Here is a 25037-nt window from a genome sequence, read left to right as displayed (position 1 = left end):
GCTGGCTTCTCATGGATGTTGAATGCAAGCACCACAGATAGCTATGGTGGGTGTCAGGGCTGGCATACCCTTTGGGCCTCAACCTTACCATGCACACAATGGACAATCCCAGCAGAATTTGCTTTTCAGAGCTAGTGGGGAAGATGCTGAGAGATGAGAAGTGCTCAGAAAATGAGAACGCCCTGGAAAAGTTCCAGAGACAGCATGAATAATGATTAACCCAAGCCAGGCCCAGCTTGGCCTGACCTCAGAAAATCCACGAAAGCCTGAACTGGGTTCCTGGGGCAGGGCTGAGGGCCAAGGGGAAGGACGGCCAGGGGGCCCCCCAACCACAGACTCGGGGAGGCCACTCTGTACTCAGACTCCCACGTGCATCACGGCATCTTCATTGGAACAAGGAGGGCAGCTGGGACGTGGTAGGAGGGAGTGGTCTGTGAGGCCTACAAGCTTTCCTGGGGTTCTTAGTCCATTGACATCCACACAGCTGCAGCCACCCAAAGATTCCCTCCACCCTCCTCCTATGGTGGCGCCCTGTCCATGAACCCCCAGGGAATAAACAGGGGTAAACAGGGGCAGCGGCCAGCCGACTGCTGTGTACTCCCGGCCCACACAATGTAAACTCTCAGGATGTATTTATGTTGTCTGGGCCTGGCCAGGGTCCTCTGCCCAGCTCAGAGGAGTCACGTGTGCAAGGCATCTGGATTCCTCTGTGTGGTGGGTGGGGGAGGGCAGGAAAGGCAGAGAGTTCATGGGGGACAGGGATCAGAGATAGCTGGAGCTGGCGGCCAAAGGAAGAAAGCAAGAGCTGTAGGAATGGTAAAGGGGAAAGAGGGAGTGAGCGCTACTGTGCAGTGCTCAGACTGTGTCCTGTTCCTAGAACTGCAGGCCCTTTAGGAGGAGTTGGGCAAGTGGTGGGCAGCTTTCAGTGGCCCTGGAGACTGGATTCACATTTCCACGCTGCCCTGATTAGGAAGCAAGGCTCATCTCTACTCTCCTACCTCCTCCAGCCTGGGCAGGACTGCCAACCTGGCCCTGCCCACCCCGACTGGGAGGGACAGGAGGAACATAACCGTGTGACGAGCATGCTGCTGGGATCCGAACACGTCTCAGGAATGACACCCAGGGAAAGCTATTTTAATCTGGAAAGTTGCCTGCTCCTCCTGTCCACCCAAAATAACTTGGCTCCTGCAGGAACCTGCAACATTGTGGCTGCCACCAGCCTAATGGAGTGCTCCAGCCCCTGCAGCCCCCGTGCCCTCACTGTGGCCAACCCCCTCCTCAGAATGGGCCTCTCCACTCAGATTTGGAGCTCTCTGATGCCAGTCTGTGTCTTCTCCCTCAGACTGAGGGCTGCCTCAGGGCAGAGGCTGTGTCTCCCATGGATTAGGGGCTCCTGGGGTATAAAGGTTGCGTCTCCCCACTTAGACTGGAAGCTTCTCCGAACACTCAGGTCCCTGGAGTCAGCTTCCTTGGGGAATTTGGGGATGGGGCAGGTGCCAGTTTTCCTTTTCCCCACTTGCAAGCTGTGCTACAGAGGTTGCCCTTGTGGATAAACTGGATCTCCCTCCCTCTGTGGCCACAAATGCTTCTGGCTGATGGGCTCATGTGGGGCCTAGGCTGAGCTTGGCACTGCCAGGCTGCCCTGCTGTTGACCACATGGCCCCCAATGGGAGGGTTCACATGTCCCAGCACCAGCCAGCCACCTGCTGCCTCCTGCCTCCCAAAATAAGAAAGGGCTGGCCTTCTCCCATTACCGGCACACGCCCCACTGCCCTTGTCCTCGGGACAGGGCTTTCAGTTTTACCTGCTCTGCTCCTTTGTGTGGGTGTTGAGGGTGTAGCGCCCCAGCTCTGCCTATCCCTAAAGCTGGTGACTGGACATGGCCAAACGGAGTTGCTCTGTTCCTAGGCTGGATGCAAAATGAGAAGGGGGCCCACTAACTTCAGTGTTCCTGCTAAGGAACCAGTGTCCACTGGTCCTGTGAAGAGAGGCACTGCAGCCCAAATCCTTCCCCTCTCCCAGCACCCAGCACAACCTGTGGCATGGAGTAGGGACTGAGGGTGTGGCTGTTGACCCAAGTAATTAACTACTGCTTCCTGAGGTCTGAGAAACTGAGGCTGAGAGTTTGAGAAGACACTCCTCCTAACACACACACACACACACACACACACACAAGCACACACACCTTTTCCATTCATTTTACAAATAATGATCCTTTTCTATTATTTTTATTTTTTACTCTTTGTAGAAATGGGGTCTTGCTATGTTGCCTAGGCTGATCTCAAACTCCTGGCTTCAAGTGATCCTCCTGCCTTGGCCTCCTAAAGTGCTGGGATTACAGGCATGAGCTACTTTCCCAGGCTACAAAAACAACCATTTTTAACTGAGCACTTACTATGGTAAGTGCTCTTACTAGGGTGTACTAGTGCACCCTATCCATTACTATGTTTAAACATCACAACAGTGAAGCGAATGGGGCCCAGAGAGGTTAAGTGACTTGCCTAAGGTCACACAGCAAGGAGATAGAATTGGTATTCAAACCTAGGTTAGAACAGCATTTGTCTTTTTTTAATGAGAAATTTTTAAAATTCAGACAAATGGAGAAAGCAGTACAATGAAACTACAAATACTGATTACCAGGATAGCATAATGAACATTTTGTTTGCCAGATTTGCTTCATCTTTTCTGTGCTGAAATATTAAAAAGTAAATTATAGACATATAGCATGTCACCTCTACTCATTTAAGAATGCATCTCTAAAAAATAAACCAAATTTTCTGTATAAACCAGCATGCCATTCTCACACTGAACAAAACTATTTATAATATTTAATAGGCAGCTCAGGTTCAATTCCCCCAATTGATACCCCAGATTTTTATCACTCTACCACACTACCATTGAGGAGCGGGCAGATGGCGTTTGGGGAGGTCTCTGCCAGTCTCTCTGCCTCAGTTTCCTGTGGGGACACAACTCTTCCCTCCTCCTCTTTACCTTGCTGGGGTCAAGGTTTCTAGACAGGAGAGTAACAGGGACCTGAGGGACTCTGCGGGGTGCTAGAAGCTGTGGGGGAGGCTCAGGGGAGCCCCTTATCTCCTGGGGTGGGGACCATGGAGTAAGGTGGATGTCCCGATGGGCCAGAAAGGGGCCATGTCCTGGCAGAAGGAACCTCAGCAGGGCTCTCATGCCTGGCCTTCCTGTCAAGGTACGGGCTGTCTCAACCCCGTGAGGCCTTGAGCCCGGGAGCCCCTACCTCACAGGAGACCCTCTCCAGCATGGGCCCACAGACCAAACAGCCCACCAGCCTGCCTCAGCCACAACAGGAGCTGAGGAAGGTCAGCTTATCAGGCCTCCCCTACTCCCTCACCCCACGGGCCTGCTCTTCAGCCATTATCAGTGTCTGGGGCAAGGGAAGGGGTTGACGGGACAGGGCAAGGCCATTCCCCGGGGTCACTCCTAAATGGAGAGAAATGCTATTTGGTAGGATGCTGGGAGAGTCTGGGGCCCCACAGGTGACAACAAAGGGGCCTGTCAGGCAATGGCCAATTAGATCAGGGGTCTCTAGGCTCCCTTCCTGTCCCATGCCTGTTCTGTCCTCAGTTCACGGGGTGAGTGAAAGGACTCTGACCTAAGACAGGAAGTGGCTCAGGTGACCTCTTGGTCATCACTCCCAGCGTGGGGATTGAGACGTTGAAGGTCAAGTCAGACCAGCCCTGAAGGGGCAGGGCTGGGTCTCCCCTCAGTCTGGGGCCCCATGAGAACGGGGCTGTGTCTGCCTCAGACTGAGGCTCCCTGAGGATGGGGCTGTGTCTCCCATTGGACTGGGGATCTGTGAAGATAGGTCACGTTCATCTTCCCTCATCATCATTACCGCTAGGGGCCCATTCTGCCCTGATGGGCTGAGTGGGGAGCCCCAGCTGAGCATCCCCAGTTCTTCATTGCTCCAGAACCCAGGGCAGGGCTGAGAAGAGAATGAGTTGGCTTCACCTTATTGAATGGGGAGAGGAAATGGGACAATTTGGTGAGAGCCCACTGCTGGATGGGTTATAGAACCTGCTCCCTCTAAAGGATTTGGGCATGGAGGCAGAAGATGGAAGAGACAGCTTCCTCCTGGGCTCCCCCTTCTTTCTCTAGAGCACCTCATCATCTACACTTCTTGTAAGATGGTCCTAGACACTCCTAGGCTCAGGAGCCAGGAGGTGGCTCCCAAGGGGCCCTCAATGGGCTCTTGAGCAAGCTCCTTCCCCTGCGCCCTGGTACCCAGCCTTGGACTTGCTGGGCAGAAGCGAAAGAGAGGGCTTAGCCCTGAGTGGGGACTGAGGGGAGCAGGAAGGACATGCTCCAGGGAAAACATGGACCAAGGTTGCCAGATAAGCATGGGAGGGGGAGAGGTGGCAGGATGGGAAAAGGTGCAGGGGCTCCCCCAGGCCCAAAGCTCCAAAGTCACTGACCACTGCCCTAAACTGGACCCTAACAGGGTCTCCTTTGAGAAGGCTGCCTGATTGAGGAACTCACTCCCTTTCTTCTCCCAGGTATCCTGTGTGTCTGTGCATCCCCTACCAGGCATCAGCCTCTCTCCCAAGAGCTCAGACACCATGCATAAGTCCTCTTGGTCCTCCCAAAGCACCTGTCAGTGGGTCTTGCACACAGCAGGCACTTAATAGAGACAGTTGACTGGAAGCTCCAAACAGAACCCTCTGATTGCAGCCCTAGTCTATCCCGAGCCAAGTGCTCAGGGAAATTACCCTTTATCAGCACGTCTCTCCTCAGGAGTACCCCCAACCTGCCCACTTCTGCTCAGCAGACCCTATCTCCCTGTTCTCTTGGGTGGCCGTTCTGTGAGAGAGGAGTCCAGCTGGAGAGCCTAGGGGCTGAGAGCAAACAGAGCCTCAGTCTCAGAAGGGAGACATGGCCCATCCTCAGGGCTCTCCAGTCTGAGGGGAGACGTGGCCCTGTCCTCAGTGAGCCCCAGTCTGAGGGAAGACGCGGCCCTGTCCTCAGGGAGCCCCGGTCTGAGGGGGAGACACAGCCCCGTCCTCAGCATGCTCACAGTCAGTAGAGGAGAGCTCTCCCTCTGCCTGCACGCACTGTCAAAGCAACATTGAGAATGGTGAGAGGAGAAGGGTTCATGGCTGAGGGCTCCCACACCAGCCCTCTCCAAGTTCCTGACACATTTCTGCCCTGTCAGGGTCAGAGTGAGGTGAGTCCCTGCTCAGACTTGTATAGGCTTATTTTCACCACTCAGAGCTAATATCAGGAAAGCCTGGGGTTTCTTTCACCTCTTGGAAGATTTTTTGTGGACGAACTGAACCCCATGCCTGGCACAACTAGGTGTGTCACTGGCAGCCAATCGGCGAGTCCGTCTTTCAGCTGAGCTTACCACAGCCATATGCCCTGATGCATCCCTGTTTTATAGATGAGGAAACTGAGACTCAGAAACTCGAGTGGATGCCCAAATGCCACAGCTACAAAATGACAGAGGCTTATTTCTGCTTGACTTTAAATTGTGCTTTCTTTCAGGCCTGAGCTCAGAAGGAGATAGCCGCTCTGTTTTCATGGGGATGGAGCCCCATCTGGCCCCCCACACCTTGGCTTATACAGGGCTCAGGAGTGAAGGTCCAATGGGGAGTGTGCGGATTTGCTGTGGGGTTTCTGTAGGTTTAAGTCTCAGGGCGTTTGGGGAAATGCCTTGTGGATACCTGGGGAGACCTCAGGGAGGAGTGTGGGGCAGGGTAGGGGTGAGGGAGAGAGGAAACTTTACTGGTCACCATTGTGCAGTGGGTGGGGCCTCCTGGAGCAATGAAAGAAACTATCTCAGCAAATAACAACAGGCTTTGTGACCAGGCAGGCTCTGCAAACTCTGGTAGGCCCTGCAAACACTGGCAGACTCTATACGTGTTGACAGGTCCCACAGTGGCCATAGAGGTGAGGGGAAAACACTGGCACAGAGGCGCTAAGGGAATTTTCCACTCACCTTCGAAGTCAGGGCAGGTGCTTGGTTCCCATCAGTGGCTCTGCCTTCGTGAGAGAGTCCTGGAGGCGGGCAGCCTAGCCCTCTTCCCTCCTCTCGCAGCTCTCTCCAGTGCCTTCTCTGTCTGCTACCCTCCCCCTTAGCAGGCCACAGAGGTGTCAGGGCAGAAGACTATGATGGGGGAGTCCACAGAGAATCCCATGGGGAGCAAGCATGGGGCGGGGGCAGGTGAGGACCCCCCAGGAGGTGGAAGTCTGGCCAGCTGGGGAATGGGGCAGTTCTGGTTGTAGGTGGCCATGAAGCAGGCTGGAAGCTCCGCCTGCCCCAGCCCATGGGCCTTTCTGAGCTCCAGAAAGTCTCAGCGCTTGTTTCTCAGCCTTGGGAGTAGAGGAGGGAGTGGTGGGAGCAGGAAACTTTTCCGAATGGAAAATGATGAAATCTTCCTGGAAAGCTGACTTTCCCAAGCTCTGGTGGATACAGCTGACGAGGAGAAACCTGAGCCCTGTGGGCAGGCAGGGGGTCCAGTGGCAGGGGATCGGAGGCGCCTGTCTATGACACAGTCCTGGGAAGCCACCCCAGAGCCGTGGAGGGCGTGCTGCCCATGTCCAGCCCTGGTGGGGCGGGGAATTGGGCAGTTACGCTTCAGCCGGTGGCCCCATACAATCTACGCTAAGCTCTGCAGTGAGAATGGAAACAAAGTCAGTTTCTCTTCTGCCTCAGCTCCCATATCCCTCTGGGTGAAGGCAAAGTCCTAAATATGGCCTCCAAGGCCCCAGCGATCCCACCCTACCACCACTCTAGCCTCCTTACTCTGCTCCAGCCTCCTATTCCTCAGATGCAGTGGGCACACTCCTGCCTCAGGGTCTTTACACTACCTGTTCCCTCTGCCTGGATGCGTTTCATTCAGATAGCCATACGGTCACCCCTCACTTCCTTGAGGTCTTTGTTTGAATATCACCTTCTCAGTGAGGTCTTTCCTCACTACCCTATTGAATACTCCGCCTGCCTTCCCCATCCCACCCCAGGGCCCCTCTTCTGTATTACCCTGCTTTATTTTTCTCCAAATCCCTAATGTATTTGCAGTGGGTTGAATGGTGGTCCCTCAGATGTCCATATTCTAACCCCTAGAGCCTGTGCATACGGCCATAGCGAGTTGAATAGTGTCTCCCTCCAAGCTTCATGTCCACCAGGAACCTCACAATGTGACCTTATTTGGAAATAGTGTCTTTGCGAATATAATAAAGTATCTCAAGATGAGGCTCTCTTGATTTGGAGTGGGCCCTAAGTCCAATGACTAATGTCCTTATGAGAAGAGGAAACACAGAGAGACAGAGGGAAGAAGGTCCCCTGAAGATGGAGGCAGAGATAGCAGTGAGGCTCAGATGTCTGCCCTCCAGAACTGTGAGAGAATGCATTTCTGTTGGGTTTAAGCCACCAAGTGGGTGATTTGTTACGGCAGCCACAGAACTCCGTAATTTACTCATTTATTTTGTTTATTGTCTACAAACACACTCCCTCCCACCCTCTCATGAATCTCAGCTCCAAGAGGATAGCGTTTTTTTTCTTTTGCTCACTTGATATATCCTCTGTGACGAGCACAGTGCCTGTTATCTTATGGGTGCTGAATAAATATTTGTCAAGTGGCTGAGTGAATACATTAGATGAAAGCAGACAGGAGGGGTGGGTCCTCAGGGAACTGACTTGGCTGTCCAACATCTGGGTCTGTTGAATGCAGCTCAGTGTGGTGGTAACTTGGCACCTGTGCAGGAGACCACCTGGAAGAGGAGAGGGAGACCTGGGGTCCCTTAGGACCAGCCTCCCCAGGACAGGTGGCCTCAGTTAATCTGTCACAGCCTTACCTGTGGATAGGTGAACATGGAGAGCTAAGTGGAGCCTGCCTTGTGTCCACATTCAGGCTCTGCTCAAGCCTTTGTGGGATGGTCCTCTGCATGGAAGGGGCACCCTCTCCCCACATCCCATAGCCAAAGCCCATCCCTAGATCAAATTCAGATGCTTCAACAGTTGATATGAAGAGGGACCTAATTCCTCCCCACCTCCCTGTGCAGCTCCAATCCCAGCCCTTCCCACCCCCAGGCCAGGCCTCCAGGGTCAATGTGAGCAGAGGGACTCAGGAAGGTCATGGTTTGGGGGCTGAGGGCAGAGCGTCCCAGGGGCAGGAATGGGGACTTCATCCATCTTTAAGTTTCCAGGTCTCGGTCAGGCAATCTGGCTCTGTCCTGACTCTCCTGGTCCACGGTGGATGAGAGGTGTCCACAGAGTCTTTGCTACTCCTATTGCCAATAGTTGGTTTGTATTTTCCCTCTCCTTGAATCTGGCTTGGCCTTATGACTTGCTTTGAAAAAATGCAATTATGCTGTGCCAGTTCCAGGCTCAGCCCTAGAGAGGCCTGACTGCCTTCCCTCCCTGTCTCTTCTTCCCCCAAGTCAGGAACCATGCTGCAGGGAAGTCCAGGCTATTCTGCTGAAGAGAGAGACTCTGGAGGATCAGGCACTAAGAGGAGGTGCACGGAGGCCGGTTGACAGCATGAAGGCCTCGGAGTTGCCAATGAGGCCACCTTGGACCTTCCAGCTGAATGCAGCAGATTAAGTGGCCTAATCCCAGCTTAGATTTGCAGAACAGCCAGGACAACCACCAGAATTGTGAGAAATTAAACCATTATTGTTTTAAAGCACTACGCTTAGAAATGGTTTGTTTTGCAGCCATAGAAAACTTGGAGGGCTATATCTCAGAGGCCTTGTGATGCCAACACTGTGGGATGTCTGAGAGCTTACCTAGAAGCTGGTTCCCCAGCACGTGTGGAGCAACACACATCTCAGACACCGTAGGCACAAGGTCTTGAGCTGCAGAGATTCACTGATGCTAGAATTTTGACACCCAGGGAGACCATGCCCAGCCCCTTCTCAGCTACTCTCCCCATCACCTCCCATCAGAAAGTTTTCCTCCAAACTTTCCAGCCTCCAACGAGCTTCCACTGTGGCTCATGGAACCAAGAGCCTAGGCAGAGGGTAGGGGCAGAACCAGCAAGCTTTGTCTGGGGCAGCTGGCAGTCTCCTCTCTTTCCATGTGCCCCCCATCAAGGTCAGCTGGATGAAGAGGCTGCTGGTGAAACATCCTGTTCCAGATGCTGCCCAGAGATGTCAGGAGATGTCATGACCATGCAGGGCAGCCAGGCCTGGGCTGCGGGAGCCATAACGAGGGCGGCAGATGCTCGTGTCCTGCTCTGGAATGGTCTGGTGTTCAGCCTTCTGCAGGGGACAGAGAAGGCTATGAGGTATCAATACTGGAGAGAATAATGCTGATTCAAACTCCATTGCAGAGGACAATGGCCTTTCCCAAGTTTGCTGGTTTGGTGTTCCTGTGGCCTGGGCTATCTTGAAGGGCTGGGGAGGCTGGACAGTGTAGGCTTGAGCCTGCCCTCTTGATACCATGTTCACCCTGCTGTTCTGGCAACTGGCCTGGTGGTTGTTCAGGGAAGGACCTTCTCACTGTGACCCATGTCCTCAGGGCAGAGTCTATGCTGTGAAAGACATGACCCTGGAGGTCCCTTTTCCAAATCTCAGTTGCAGGGTTTCCCAAGAACAACAATGCCCAGCCGGCCCATGGGTGGTTACACAAGCCCATGTGTGTGGGTTACCTTTGCCCTCTGGGGACTAAGTCTCCTTGGCTCCTTCTGGGGGCTTCTGGGCCTTGGGACACTGCTGTGAATGTTGGCAACAGCTCTGACCTCCCTTGCAAGTGATCCTCCTGCCACTCCCTTCGCCACCCAGGAGCCCACCAGGGTCATGATAGCTGTGGGGAAGCCAGGTATGGGCAGCTATGCCCCCAAGAGGTGTCTTGCACATGTCTCTGTCTCCAGGGCAGAGGTGTCCTGGCTGAAAATCTCCCTTCTCTAATGCAGAGGGGAGAGTGTTTCATAGGTTACCATCTGCCCCTCAGGGCAACCCTTCTGGCTGGCCCCACCTGCCTGGAGCCAAAGCCCCAAGTTCCGGCTCAATGAGGAATTCTCCACACAACCTAACCAACTCACTGTCCCCCTCCCATAAAGAAGACTAGAAACTTCTTCAGGTCTAGCTCTCCCAGCTCTGCTATCCTGGGGCTCTCTATAGGTACCTCCCCGCATCCTTCCTTCTTCCTCTCTCCCCTTGGGTAAGTTAAGGAACGTCTCTGAGCCCCTATATCCTTGTCTATTAAATGGGATCATAAGACCCACCTTGGAGGGCAGAAGGTTGTGAGTTTTGTTGTTTATTTTTTTAATTTTTATTTTTAGAATCAGGGTCTTGCTCTGTAGTGGTGTCATCATAGATCATAGCTCACTGCAGCCTCAAACTCTTGGGCTCAAGTGATCCTCCTGCCTAAGCAAGTAGCTGAGACTATAGGTACGCAATACCATGCCTGGCTAATTTTAATTTTTTTAGAGACAGGGTCTCACTATGTTGCCTAGGCTGGTCTCGAACTCCTGGCCTTAAGTTATCTTTCCGTCTTGGCCTCCCGGAGTGTGGGATTACAGGCGTGAACCACTCTCCCAGCCTTATAGTAGGGATTAAGTGAGGAGGTAGGAAGGAGGTATGGAGGGAGCATCTATCTAAGGGCCTGAGCAGAGGGAACTCACAGCTGAAAAAGGACCATACCTGCTAAGGCCTCAAGTGGCAGGCTGCCCGGGTGTCCGTTCTGAGCCTGCATCCCCATTCTGTGCCCATGCTGTGTCTGTTCTGAGCCTGCATCCCCATTCTGTGCCCATGCTGTGTCCGTTCTGAGCCTGCATCCCCATTCTGTGCCCATGCTGTGTCCGTTCTGAGCCTGCATCCCCATTCTGTGCCCATGCTGTGTCCGTTCTGAGCCTGCATCCCCATTCTGTGCCCATGCTGTGTCTGTTCTGAGCCTGCATCCCCATTCTGTGCCCATGCTGTGTCGTTCTGAGCCTGCATCCCCATTCTGTGCCCATGCTGTGTCTGTTCTGAGCCTGCATCCCCATTCTGTGCCCATGCTGTGTCCGTTCTGAGCCTGCATCCCCATTCTGTGCCCATGCTGTGTCTGTTCTGAGCCTGCATCCCCATTCTGTGCCCATGCTGTGTCCGTTCTGGGCCTTGCATGTCTGTCCTCTGCACCTAACCTGTGGGCCCATGAGAGGTGTGTGTTTGGCCTGCACGTGATGTGCAGTGGGGGGACACAGCATGAAGGCTGTGCCGACGACCCTGGGTAAACATCCTTTTTTACTGCAACATGAGCACAGATGGTTCTCCCTTGTACAGTGGACAATGGCTACCTTGTGTGAGTGAGAAGGAAAAGTGAGTACTTGTAATTGCTGATTTGGGCTGGGTCCCAAACAGGCTTGGAAAGGGCCAAGCAACAGGGGGCCTGGAAAGCCAGCGCCAATGTCTGGGGGTGGATGGGCATGCAGGAGGGGGCTGGGGTGCAGCCCAGGAAAAAGTGGAGATAAGACATCGAGCAGGGAGAAAGTGGAGGAGCCCACACGAGCTGCTTGAGAAATGAACTGAGGTTGGCTGGGCAGGAAACAAATGTGTGCAGAGAGAGGGCTCAGCAGGGCTGGGAGCAGGGAGGCTCTTCAGGGAGAGGTCTGGCTGCAGTTTCAGGTTGGATGGCCTTTGCTTCCTTCTGGCTCCTGGCCCCCTGGCTAGGCAAGCACTTAAGGAGAGAAGGCAGACTGGTCCTCAAGCTAGACGAAGCAGAGCAGAGCTCTGAAACCTTGCTAGGTAAGTAAGGTTTAAGTAAGTAAGTAGTGGGAATTTGCCGACTCCCACGATGACGTCCCACCTCCGAGCTTTCTCTGACTCTAGGAAAATATTTTTCACACTCTGAAAAGCCAGCCTTGTAACATGCTCCTGATGCTGCTGATGGCTTGGTGAAGGCACAAAGATAGGACCTTTACTGGACACTCTGGTCCAAATTTCTCTGTGCCCGTCGCTTACTCTGGCCTCTGCTTTAGAGGCTGCTCCATGTAAGCTTCTTGGGCTCTGCAAAAGTGCAATTGAATGGCGCTTTGCCTTGGCCTAGAACCTCCTACTTCCTGCCAGAGACTTCTCAGATGTCCTATGGGTGGACACCTGTGGAACTGCTTAGCGCTTAAGTATGTGCACCCCAGAAGTGACTCCCCTGGCGTCAACTTTGTGCAATGGGGGATACAGAAGCCAAAGGATCCCTTTTTGCCCTTCTGGGTGGACAGTTTTGAAATACATTTCATAAGTGTCTTAAATAGATCTCTGTGGGGTCAGCACCCATCACCCACAGGGGTGGTCAACTAGATAACAGATCCTTGTATTGGTTGATACCCTGTTCACTTTCCCCACCATCATCTTTTGATCCTGTTCCTGGGATCACTTCCCAAATCAGCTTAGTTGCCTCTGAGACCAAAGCTCCCATACGTTCCACTTTTAGGGCAAACCAGGCTAAGACAGAGACCTCTGTTCTAAAAGAGTCCAATTTTGGGGGGCCGGGGTGGGAGGTGAGTAGGAACCTGGGCTACGGAAGGAAGCCCTCTATCCTTCCAGGATTAAAGCACAGGTCTAGGCTGGCCCCCTTCCTGCACAAAAACCTAAACTAGTGATGACCTGATATTTGCCTCAACTGGCCTGTGCAGACTCTACCAGATGTGAGCACTTCCCCAAACCTTGACGCCTGAGGGTGCACCTCGAGGCTGGTGCTCCAAATAATTAGCATATTTTACCCCGGGTAACTTGTGCAAGCCCATCCTCTCACTCATAGGACCCACCCAGCCTTACTCATTCCCTGATGCATACCTTCGGGAGCAGAGGCTCGCCTCCTCCAGCCGATTCTTCCTGCAGGTAGTACAAGCTCAGAGACTGTTCTACTCGGGGCTCATGCAGGAGCGAAGAGCCCATGCAGACACCCCCTGTGGACACCACCGCAGACAGTGCTTCTTAGACAGTCCTGCTTTCCTCTTCTGATGCTATCAGGAAACCAGGCTCAGTTAGCTTACAGCCAGGACCCAGGGACACAGAAGGGTGGGAAGCTAGATTGACCAGGGACCATAGCCTGAACCTACTACAGGGATAGCCGTGAATCTTTCTGACCTTTGGGGTATGAGGAAGTGCTGGTTCCCCCTGTCCTTCATACTGACTCTCAGGCTGGCACTCAGTCATCAGCACCTCCTCCTTCTCCAGAAGCATCAATTTCTTGCAAGCCCAGCTTCTGGCTGGAGCCTGAGCGGAAGCCTTGGCCTTCAGCCTCATCATCTCCATTCTGAGTTCTTCCTACTCTTCTGTGTAACTTGCTCTACACACTCCCCACACTAAGTGCCCCAACGCCTGTGCTTCTCAAGGCATGTTGAGGGAATGAGGAAAGAGAAGATGAGGATGGAGGGAAGGCCTGCCTGGGAGGTATGTGTGTGGGGGAGATATGGGCTCTACCTTCTGTAAAGCCACAGAAACTCAGGTGGGAGGACCTCAGAGATGAACAGGCTGAGCCCTCCCTGCTGCTGTGAGGCTCACTCATGCCCTTCCCAAGGCATTGCATCCATTTGCAGAGGCCTGGAGCAAGGGAAGCCCTTGGAATCCACCCTGGGTCTGTCTCCCTGTAAGCCCCTTCCAATGGTGCCTCTGGAGACAATGGCTGACCCCCAAGGGCTCGAAGAAAGTGTCTATGGTGTGATGCTGAATTTTCCATGTCCATTTGACTGGATTGAGAAGTACCTAGAAATCTAGTGAGGAATTATTCTTGGGTGTGTCTATGAGGGTGTTTCCAGAGGAGATTAGCATGTAGTCAGAGTGGACTAGGCAGGGAAGATCAGCCCTCAGTGTGGGCCCTCCCATTCAGCCTTGGGCAGGGTTCTCCCTGGCCACCCTCTTAGCTTCTTCCGCCCTCTCACACTTTCTAACCAGATGTCACTTTCTCCACCCTCTTGCACTTTCTAACCGGATCTAATCAGATGTCAGCCTCTTATCTCACTGAGTGTGCATCCCCCCCCTCCCTCAGCTATGTGAGAAGACTTTGGCCCATGAGGGATCAGGGACTCAATCAGGGTCTCCCTCGAGGCCTGGCAGGGCAGGGACCAGCCTATGACTGCGTTTCACTTCCCACTCTGCTAACTTGTCACCACACTCGCTGTCATCGCGTGCTCTGCTGTGGTTTAGGCTGGAGGGGTTTCCAGAACAGCAGATTCCGAGTGCACAGTGAGATGAGATATTGTTGGGACCAAAGTTCTGCCCATAACCGCGAGTGAGCCGTGCCTGTGGTCAGCACACTTCCTCAGAGCCAGCTCTTGATATTGAAACTTGAGTCTGGGAGGAGCAGCTTGCGTGCTCTTGATGCTCCCCTGGGGGATGGCTGGGGTTTGTGGTCCCAGATTTGGGTGTCTGGGGCAGACAACATTTGGATGGATCTGATGAAAGCAGCAGTTTGGGGGTGAGTGCAGTTAAGGGTAGGCTCCTAGCAAGAAGCTTTATTAATCTTTTGGATCTCCTATGGCAAAGAAACCAAATCCTTCCCCTTTAGTTTATTTAGGCAGAAATGGACTCTGAGAGGTAAATGACTGAACCAGGAGACTTACACAAGAATGTTCAGAGTAGCATTGTTCACTACAGCAGAAACCTGGAAACTGTCCAAATGCCCATGAGGAGCAGGGTGGATGGTTGAGCTGTGGGGATGTGGTCACATAGTGAAATGTTACACAGGAGTCAAAATGAATGACCTACTCTAACACGGAGCAATACAGGTGAAGTCTGGCAACAGAAAATTGAGATGAAAAAGTCCCAAGAGATTATGTACTACGTGATACCCTTTTTACAAAATTAAAAACCGTTACAATTTAAAAAACAATTTTATGCCATTAAACTTCATAAAGCAAGGGAATAATGAACACAGGACTCATACGACAATTTCTGCAGTTGTGGGACAGGGGACAGGAAGTGGGGCAGTGGTTAATGTGGGTTATTGTCAAGGACTAGTTACTTCGGGTGGTGGGTTTATGGGTGCTTATTGCATTAGTAAAACCAACTAACGAACCAACATAAATAAAAGTGGGCTGTGCATGGATCATTAATAAAACTGTCATAGACCAAGGTTTCTATAATCCTGACATCCAAACAAAGATAAAACAAAACAAAACAAAACAAAAGGCATAAACAAAAAGGCTCAAGCCTCCCAAGAGGAGAAGGCATCGGGAGACAGATGAGTAGTGGAGAGCAATAGCTCAGCAGTCCAGGTGTTGTGTGAGTTCCAACTCTGGGTTCCTAGGAAAGGCTTCCATATTAATTTTCTATTGCTGTGTAACAAATTACCACGAGTTTGTTCTCTGCTCACGGTCTCGCTAGGCTTAAGTCAAGGTGTTGGCTGGACTGTGATTTCATATGAGGCTTGAGGTTCCCTTCCAAGTTCCTTGTGGGACTGAGGGCCTCAACTAATACAGGACATTGCTGTTCTCTATCATGTGACCCTCTCCATAACATGGCAGTTAGCTTCTTCAAGGCCAATAGAAGAGCAGCTCTGCTGCTTTGAAGCCCTCTGACTTTTCCACCTGTATCCTATAGACTCTCGTTTAAAAGATCTGACCTGATTAGGTCAGACCCATCTGGGAAAATCTCCTTTGTGATAACTTTAGAGTCAACTGATTAGGGACCTTAATTACATCTGCAAAACTCCTCCACCTTTGCTCTATAATGTGAATGAATCGCAGGAATGATATCTCATCATATTCATAGATCCTTTTTCCACACTCAAGGAAAGGGAATTTTATAGGATGTGTACACCAGGAAGTGAGAACCTTGAGGAACATCTTAGAATAATGTTCACTATACCTCCTTTCCAAGCCTCAGTTTTCTCCTCCATGAAGTAAGAAGTATAATCTCTATCCTGTAGGAATTGTGGGTAGATTAAATGAAATGACAAATGCAAAAGTGCTGTTATTCCCTCAGAGATATTTAGTGAGGACCAACTGCATGCCAGGCAGGCCCTCTGGGAGCTCAGGAAACGCAGTGGTATGTAATACAGACACGGTCCCTGCCTCATGGGGCTGGTAGTCTAGTGGAGGAGACAAGTGTGATGTGCAGGATCTGTATGCTGAAAACTACAAAATGCTGTTGCAATAAATAATGAAGACCTAAATAAATGGAAAGGTATACCATGTTTATGGACAGAAGATTCAACATAAAGATGTCAATTTCCCAAAGTGGACTATAGATTTAACACAATACCAATCAAAATTCCAGCAGGATTTTTTTTTGTTAGATATTAACAAGCAGATTCTAAAATTTTATGGAAGGACAGAGGAACTAGAATAGCTAAAACAATTTTAGGGAGAAAAAGAATAAAGTGTGAGGAGTCATACTACCCAATCTCCTTTCTTTTTATTCTTCTTTTTTTTGGAGGGGGATTGTTTTGTCTTTTGAGATGAAGTCTCTCTATGTTGCTCAGACATGTCTCAAACTCCTACGCTCAAGCAATCCTCTTGCTTCAGCCTCCTGAGTAGCTGGAATTACAGATGCACACCACCATGCCCAGTTTATACTACCTAATTTTAGGACTTAGTTCAAAACTACAGTAGTCATCAAGAGAGTGTGAAATTTGCAAAAAGATGAATATACAGATCAGTAAAACAGAACAGAAGGTTCAGAAATTGATTTACACAAATATGAATAATATGTACAAAGGCAATTGAATGGAGAAAAAATAATCTTTTCAACAAATAAATTTGGAACAATTAATCATTCATAAACAAAGAAAAACCTTTGACCTAAATACAAAGATTAACCCCAAATGAATCATAGATCAAAATGTAAAATGTAAACTATAAAATTGTTAGAAGACAACATATATGAAAATCTTTATGACCTGGGGGTGGGTGAAGAACTCTAAAATGATACCAAGAGCATGATTCATCCGTGAAGGAAATATTCATAAACCAAACTGCATCAAAATTAAAACCTTTTGCTCTGTCAAAGAAAGACACTGTCAAGAAAATGAAGAGACAAGGTACAGACTGGGAAAAAAAATATTTGCAAACCACATATCTGACAAAGGACTTGTATCCAGAATATACAAAGGACTCTCAAAACTCAACAGCAAGAAAACAAGCCACCTCATTAAAAAAAAAATGGGTAAAGGACTTGTACAACACTTTACTAAAGAGGATATAAAAATAACAAATGAACACATGAAAAGATATTCAACATTACTAATGCTCAGGGAAAGTGAACTGAATCCATGATGAGATACCTCTATATACCTGTTAGACTAGCACATTAAAAAATGTAAAACCAAGAGCTGACAAGAACACAGAGAATCTGGAACTCTCAAACATTTCTGGTGGGAATGTAAAATGGTACAGACACTTTGTAAAATGATTCATCACTTCCTTGTAAAGTTAAATCTTTGAGTGTACACTTACCATGTGACCCAGTAATCCCACTCCTGATGTATTTACCTTAGAGCAATGAAAACTTCTCTTCACGTCAAAACCTGTACCTGAATATTCATAGCAACTTTATTTGTAACAGCCCAAATCTGCAAACAGCTCAAATGTCCTTCAATGGGTTAACAATTAAATACCACTGAACAGTACAAAGGAACAATATTGATGAATGCAACAATATTTGGATGAATCTCAAAAACTTTCATACTAAATGAGAGAAGCCAGTCAAGAGGTCACACACTGTAATTTCATTTACTTGACACTCTCAAAAAGACAAAACTATGGTGATGGAAAACATATTAGTATTTGCCAGGGCTACGGGTGGGGTTAGGGTATAACTATAAAACAACAGCGTGAGTGTGTTTTTAGGGGATGATGGAGTTTTTCTGTATCCTGATGGTGGTGGAGGATACACACATCTACACATGTTCAAATTCATAGAACTGTATACCAGAAGAAAAACAGTAAATTTGACTGTATGATAATTTTAAAAACCCAGTAGTGTGGACAAAAGTTCTAAGAGAGAGATGCTTGGCTCTTGGAGAACAGACTCATATTTCAGAGAGGTTATTCTTGTACTGTGAAAAAATTAGCACCATGCATAGAACTTCATAAGTGCTCAATAAATCACAGTTACAATAAAGAGGTTAATAGATTCTGAACTCAGTGAGTCTAGAAAGTGATGTCGCCAAGAAATGAGGCACTAGATTCTGCTGGGAAGTGGATTCCTGAAGTCAAAGCAGGGTGCCAGAAGATGCTCAAAGCTAGCTGGGAGGTAGAAATGCCCCCAGAGGGAGAGATAGCACGTGGCCCGCAGGCCTGGAGAGCTAATTCCAGACCTTTTTCCATTGTCAGACCTTGCTCAGAGCTGCCCAGGAGGCTGAGTCTTCACGGGTGAAGGAGGAAGTGGCAGGCTCTGAAGGAGCTCTGCTCACTCCTGCTCACCTCCCAGGTGACCCATAGCCATGACCTACTTTTCCTACCTGTTGGTGCCGGTGAGTTCCCCTGCCCACAGCTATTTTTATCCAGTGGGATTCCCAGCTATTTTTACCAGCCTGGCCTTGATCGTGGGGTTGGGGTTCTTGCCCTGTGGGAGACCCTGATGGACATTTCCTCCCCTACCTCCCATGAAGAACCAATTGGTCTTCCCACAGCTGCCCCAGCCAGAGGAGATACCCTCAGGGATCTGTCCTACTGCAAAACCTGCAAGGGCTCACCATTGTCTACAGAATAAAGCTTGAACTCTTTTACTCGTACATTCAGAGCTCTCCCTGACTTGGAGGCCAGCTTCCATACAGTGTCATGTCTCTCCACAGCTGATGCCGGAGGAGCCAGCCAGCCCAGGCTCCTTGCCAGTTGCCGACAAGGCCTCTTAATTTCCTGCTTGTGTGCATGCTGTCGGGAATGTCCTTTCCCTTTCCACTTCCACTGGGCAAAACTGACTAATGCCACCCCTCTACCCCAAGGAGCCCTCCTTGATTCCTCACCTGCTAGAGAACTATACTACCTAATTTTAAGACTTAGTATAAAACTACAGTAGTCCTGGGACCTCTCTGCCCCCTCTGCCTCAGAGGATGGCCAGCTATGGATATGTTCTTGGCACCGGCTCTTGCCCATCTCTGGCCCTGCACCCTGCGCAGGAAGTATATGAGTAGAATGCTGTGGCCTCTCCTACATCTTCCAAGCTGCTTTCTTTCCCCAAGGCAGGGTGGAGTTCTCTGCCATCTTCAGGCTGCCAGACTCTCCTTCTCTGTGAATCAGCAAACCTTTTTCAGGGCCAGCAGTGGGCTCAGCACTTTTTTGAGTGCTTTGCGGAGGGTGTGAGGAAGGATGTGAGAGAAGCCACACTTGGCGTAAGGGAACCTGGGCAGGCAGACCTGAAGTTCCAGGGACTACTCATGTGGTAGGCGGTACCCAGGGACCCCAAAGGTGCTCTCGCATCTCCCCCCGATCACTGCCTCATCTTCTCCCTCTTCCTGGAGAGCTGTGCCCCTTCCCCATGGCCTGCCTTCCATGCTGTCCTCACCTCACAGCCCAGCCTGGTTCCTGCCCTCTGCTGTCCCTGCTAGAACCTCCTGGGCACCAAATCTGGAGGGTCCAGGTTGAGTTTCTATCTCCTTGGCCTGCTCAAAACCTCCCCATGCTGACCTCCCACATTACTAGGATGCCCAGCCTCCTGGGTCTCTTTTTTTGTTTTCTTGAAGGGCTCCCTACCCTCTGGGTCCCTGGGAGGTTGGGAGTCCTCAGGGTAAGAAGGGGGCTGCTTCTCTTCTCCCAGGACCCACTCAAGGTCTCAACCATCAACACTGGCCCTCAAATCCATTCCTCTATCTCAGGTTTTCCTTCCTGAACTCCAGATCCCTGAAGTTCTCACGGGCTCCTAAAAAGTAACATGATCTAAACCCAAGTCATCACTTTCTCTAGCGGCCCCTCCTCAGCTCCACCCCAGCCAACAGCACCCTATGGATCCACATTGCAGTTTGGGGACTTCTCCCTCTCTCTGCTGACTTAGCTTCTTACACATAGCAGGCCAGGCCTTCTTCTTCTCAATTACCGCCACCACTTCCTGCCCAACTCCTGTCTCCTGACTTTCCTATTCCCATTCATTCTCATTCAGCAGCCCCAGGGAGCTTCTCAAAGTACAAACCTGGGCCAGGTGTGGTGGCTCAGGCCTGTAATCCCAACTACTCTGGAGGCTGAGGTGGGAGGACTGCTCGAGCCTGGGAGGTTGAGGCTGCAGTGAGCTATGATCGCACCACTGCACTCTAACGTGGGCGACAGAGTGAGACCCTGTCTCAAAAGAAAAGAAAAGAATAAGAAAGTACAAGCCTGGCATGACCCTCCTGAAAATCTGTTGTTTGCAGAAGCAAGTCCACGTGTCTTTTGGAAGGAGGCCAGGTATGCGCAGTGCTGGTGAAGCCAGGCTGCTGGCTCTGTGACTTGGGCAAGTTCCTCTCCCCTCTTGAGTCTTCTTTTCCTTCTTTGTAAGGTCTGTCTACCTCCTGGGGCAGTTCTGAGAACCATATGAGATAACACGCATGATGGGTCTAGAACCGTGCTGGCCTGCAGGGGTGCTATAACAGGGGTGTTAGTGTTACTAGCTGCTGCTTCTCCCAAGCTCCCTGTGACTTCAACTCTTGCCTTGTTCCCATACGATAATGCAGCCAAACCTTTGTGCCTCTACACCTCTGACCTTACTCTTCTTTCTGCAGGATATACCCCCTACCACAGGCCTAGCTCACCTACAACTTTTCCTACTTCAAGGCCCAGCATGAGTTTCGGCTCTCTGTAGTACCACTGACTCCTTGTGGTTCTAGCGTCTAGCACTCTACCAGGCCTCAGCCCCTGAGAGGCAGAGCAGGAAGCTGTCAGGACACGCCATCAGTTGCAGAGACCTCAGGCTTCAGGACAGGGTGTGACCTAGAAGGGAGCTTCCAGCTTGAGACCCTGGTATGGGAGCGCTGTCCATACATGTCTCCCCAGTGGACTCAGGTCACAAAGTGTCCACGAAGGAGGGATGGGTCCCCTTCGTGGGAGAAGTGCTCTCTCCCTGGTGTCAAGAGAAGTTGCCAGCGCCAATAGGCCAGGCCCTACAGGGAGCTCACTCAGATACCAAGGACCAGGCCAGGCCCCTTCGTGGGGCTGTCCTGTTCTTCCAAGACAGCTTCAGGGATGTCAGGAACAAGGAGGCAGCTGTGGGTGGAACACATACCTGCCGATGGACAAGGAAGCTCTCACACGGGAGTGTGGGAGAAAGGGAGAACTTTCCTGGAACTCTAGGCTGGAAGTAGCAGGAGGAGGGTAGCGGGAGGATGAGAGGGACAAATCTGAATGACCCTCAGTGATGACCTCGTCCTGCCTGGTGTTCCCAAGGTCTCTGGAGCTGCACTGTCCCATACAGCAGCCACTATCCCCATGTAGCTACTTAAATTAAAATGAAGTAAAAGTAAAATCCAGTTTCTTGGTCACATAAGTCATATGACAAATGCTCAAAAGCTGCACGGGGCTCATGGCTGCCACACTGCATAGCACAGATACAGAAGGACTCCTTCATCACAGAGAGTTCTAGCTTGAGTGCTAGCATTGTTCTAGAACCTGGCTGCCCCGATTCAAACCATCACCCTGCTACTGCTAAGTTTGGGCAAATTACTGGACTTCTCTGTGCCTTGGTTTCCCCTTCTCTAAATGGGGATCATGACAGTTATTGACAAGGTTAAATGAGTTAAATACGTGTAAAGTACTTAAAACAGCATCTGGAACATGGAACAGGAATTGTGAATCTGCTGGTAAAGAAAGACACAGCTATGCCAAGGCATTAAAAAGATGTTACTGACTTTTTGGAAGGGCATATAAAATTGTTATATACAGGAAAAAGCCACCCACACAGCCGACCCTCAGTTGCCCATGTCACTGTGCCATTAGAAGCCTGTGCATGCCTTGTTTGCTAGGATAGCATCATCACCTCCCTTCCGCAGAAGAGGCAAAGGACCTGCTCAAGACCAGCAAGGTTTGAGAAGGGAACCAGCTCTCTGGCTCCAGGCCCAGAGCTTACCTCCACTGCCTTAGGTGGGGCCCATAACTCCCTATTTCCTTAAACGTGCCCCACAGGCACCCCTCCTTTGATGACGTATGTTACTGCCTTATCTCACCCACCATTAGGAAGTCCTTTCTCATGTCTGATCTGAGTCCCACCACTTGTGGTGCAACCCCTATATCTAAGGCTGCCCCCATGGAGATAGCGCAGGGCCAGAGGGAGCAGTGGGTAGGGAGAGGGGAAAGGGCTTCTGTATGATCTAGTTCCGGAAACCACTCTCACTGAGGAAGTCAGTTCATCCTGATATTTAACCTCAGCCCCATCATGGGTCAAGCCTGTTCTTCTTGCCTATCCTTGGAGGACATGGGGCATTTACTGCAGGGCTTCCATATCTGCCCTGCAGAGATAGGAATCAAGTCCTTGTACTTCCTGACTTGATTCTTGGCAAGGGGACTCCAGGGTTACATATAAGGTAGACTCGGTGCTAGCCCAAGCAAAAAGGCACATCTCAACCCTCACTATCCAGGGAAGGCTAGTACTCCAGCAAATCCTGTTCGGGCTACGCTGCCCATTGTATAGATGGGGAAGCTGAGTCCCTGGCAAAAGAGGAGCTTTCCCCCAGGCACACAGCCAGGAAGACTGTGTTCATGGCAGTCCTCTCCCCAGTCTATCCAGGTCGCAGGAAAGCACTGGCAGTTTGCAGGATCCCTGAGCCTGAGTCATAGGTGCAGAAAAAGCAGCTGATTGACTGTCTTTTATAACTTCAAAGCAAGTAGCATCATCCTTGTCTCCTTAAGATTCAACCTGGGAGTTTAAGAGGGAAGTCAGAAAGAACCTGCTGACAGTAGGAAGTGAGGAGGACTGTAGAATTCACTTTTCTGAGGGCATTTTAACCAACAGATACACAAGCAAGTCTTCCTAGTCCAGCAGTTCAGGTAGTCTGCTGTATCAGAGGATGAAATTTCTTTAACTTAAACTGACATTTTCAAAAGGCTTGTGGGGGTGGGTGCTGTGGACTAGCCACCCTTGTACCATGCTTTGACTGGTCTGGCCTGAGAGAGAAGCAGTGGTGCCCATCCCTACTCTTGCTCCCAGCCTTGTCTGCTCCGTGCCTCGCTCCCCTGCCCACCCTGGCTGCCTCTGGTCTCCCGTGATTGAAATCTCCCTGCTGGTCTCAGAGCTGACCTTCCCGCCTTTAATTCAATCAGGAATCACAAGCCCTTTTAATTTAGGAAATAAAAGGCTGGCTGCTGAGCGGGCTGCACCTGATTGACGGGGCTGCCAGCATGGTCAGACTGGCCTGGGGAGGGGGAATAGACCCATGACCTCAGCTGGCCTCTCTGGGGTAGGAATGCTCCCCCAAGCCTGGGGAACAAAGGAGGACCGCCCCCCTCCCGATTCCCAGGAGAGGAGGGGCCAAGGCCACATGGTAGGGGGTGGCTGCTGGCTGGTCCAGAGAAGCTGGGGAATGTCAAGCTCTCACTGTAGCCTGAGGGACTTGGGGTAGACATGAGGGAGGACTTTCCAACTGACTAATTCCTCCATTCTTGTTACATGACTCTGGGTTGATGCTCCAAAGTATTGCAACAACACATTTTTATTTTCCAAAAAAAGTAGAAGAGGTGCCAGAGGAATCAATGCTAGCTTTTCTGGACTTTGGTTTCTCATCCATATATAAAGGTAGACAGGGACCCAGCCACTGGGCTGTTGTCAAGAGCATTAAATGAGTTCATGAAAGCTCACTGGCACATAATAATCTCTCATTAAATTATAGCTAATAATAATCTTAATAATATTATTCTTATAGAGGCATACAGAGGTCTCCACTTCTACTTGGAAGTGGAGGAGGCTTGGGGAGAGAGTCCGGGGTCCTGGGCCCTGTTGCTTGCTTTCTCTCATTGGAGACAGCCCAGGACAGGTTCCATCAGTACCTAGGTTCCTTCCCCGGGGGAGGCAGCCTGGGGCAGTGGAAAGCTGCCTGCTCAGGAGTAGAATTCTGGTTCAGCATGTTTTGGCCTCACTTCTCTGAGCCGTAGTTTCTTCCTTTGGAAAACGGGCTAGTAGCACCCACTGGTAGAACTGCTTTGATGCTGTGTTAAGGTGCCCAGGCCAGAGCCTGCCAAGTATTAATAGGAGGTGCTCAGATTGTGGTACCTCTTCCCCCCGACCCCCCAATTAAGTGCTCAGCACAACCTACCCAAGTGGTTTTGGCCTCCATTCTGAACCTACCCTGGCCCTGTGGGAAACCCCATTTCCGTGATCTGAAGCTGAGCTCTAAGAGGCCACTGCCCTGTTCCTGTTCAACCATATTGCATAAATGTCCTATGGCCTGATTCCCGCAGAGCTCTGCCTGTGGCTAGGGTCTGGCTCAGATGCTCCTTCCACTGTGGCTGGTTTTACTTATCACCTTAGAGCAGGTGGAGATGGCCAACAGCTCCCCACATGTATACAGCCCAGTGCCTAGCATGAAGGGGTGCTCAAGGAGGCCTCTCCCCAAACTCTGCCCCACCCTCCTGTCCTAGGCTTATTAGAAAAACATATACTATAACATCAGTCTTTGGTTTCCCAATAAGCAATGCTACACAGCTTCTGTATAAAATATGTTTGGAGATAAATGTAATAGTCACAGTGGACACCCACTTGAGCTTCAGGATTACTCCGTGCTAGACTTGGTGTTGAGTGCTTGAGACACACTGTCTCTCTCCTACTTCCCTATGAGGTAGAGATTGCACTGCATCTTTGAGGAGACTGACACTCAGAGAGATTGCATAGCTTCTCCAAGCTGACCTAGCTGCTAAGCAGCCGTGCTGGGATCGGAATCCAAGCCCATTGACCTCCCTCTGCAGACTTGGCTGGGCAGTTCATAGAAGATTCTCATGTCCGTTGTTGCATTTGATGGCGTAGCAACCTTGGAGTTTTGCCAAGCGTGTGATTGTCTTTATTATGATCCCATCCTACAGGAGAGGAAATGGAGATTCCCAGGTCACACAGTAAGTAAAAACGGGACAGGGATTTGGACTTGGACTCCCACACTGTGCTCAGGCCTCCACTCTAAGCACAGCTCTCTCTCCTGATTTAAAAGCATTCCCTTACTCCTTAACATCAGTGTTCCAAAGGGATAGTTCATTCAT

This window comes from Trachypithecus francoisi, unplaced genomic scaffold, assembly GCF_009764315.1.
Source record: "Trachypithecus francoisi isolate TF-2019V2 unplaced genomic scaffold, Tfra_2.0 Lachesis_group10, whole genome shotgun sequence".
NCBI lineage: Eukaryota > Metazoa > Chordata > Mammalia > Primates > Cercopithecidae > Trachypithecus > Trachypithecus francoisi.
Note: the sequence above shows the minus strand (reverse complement) of the source record.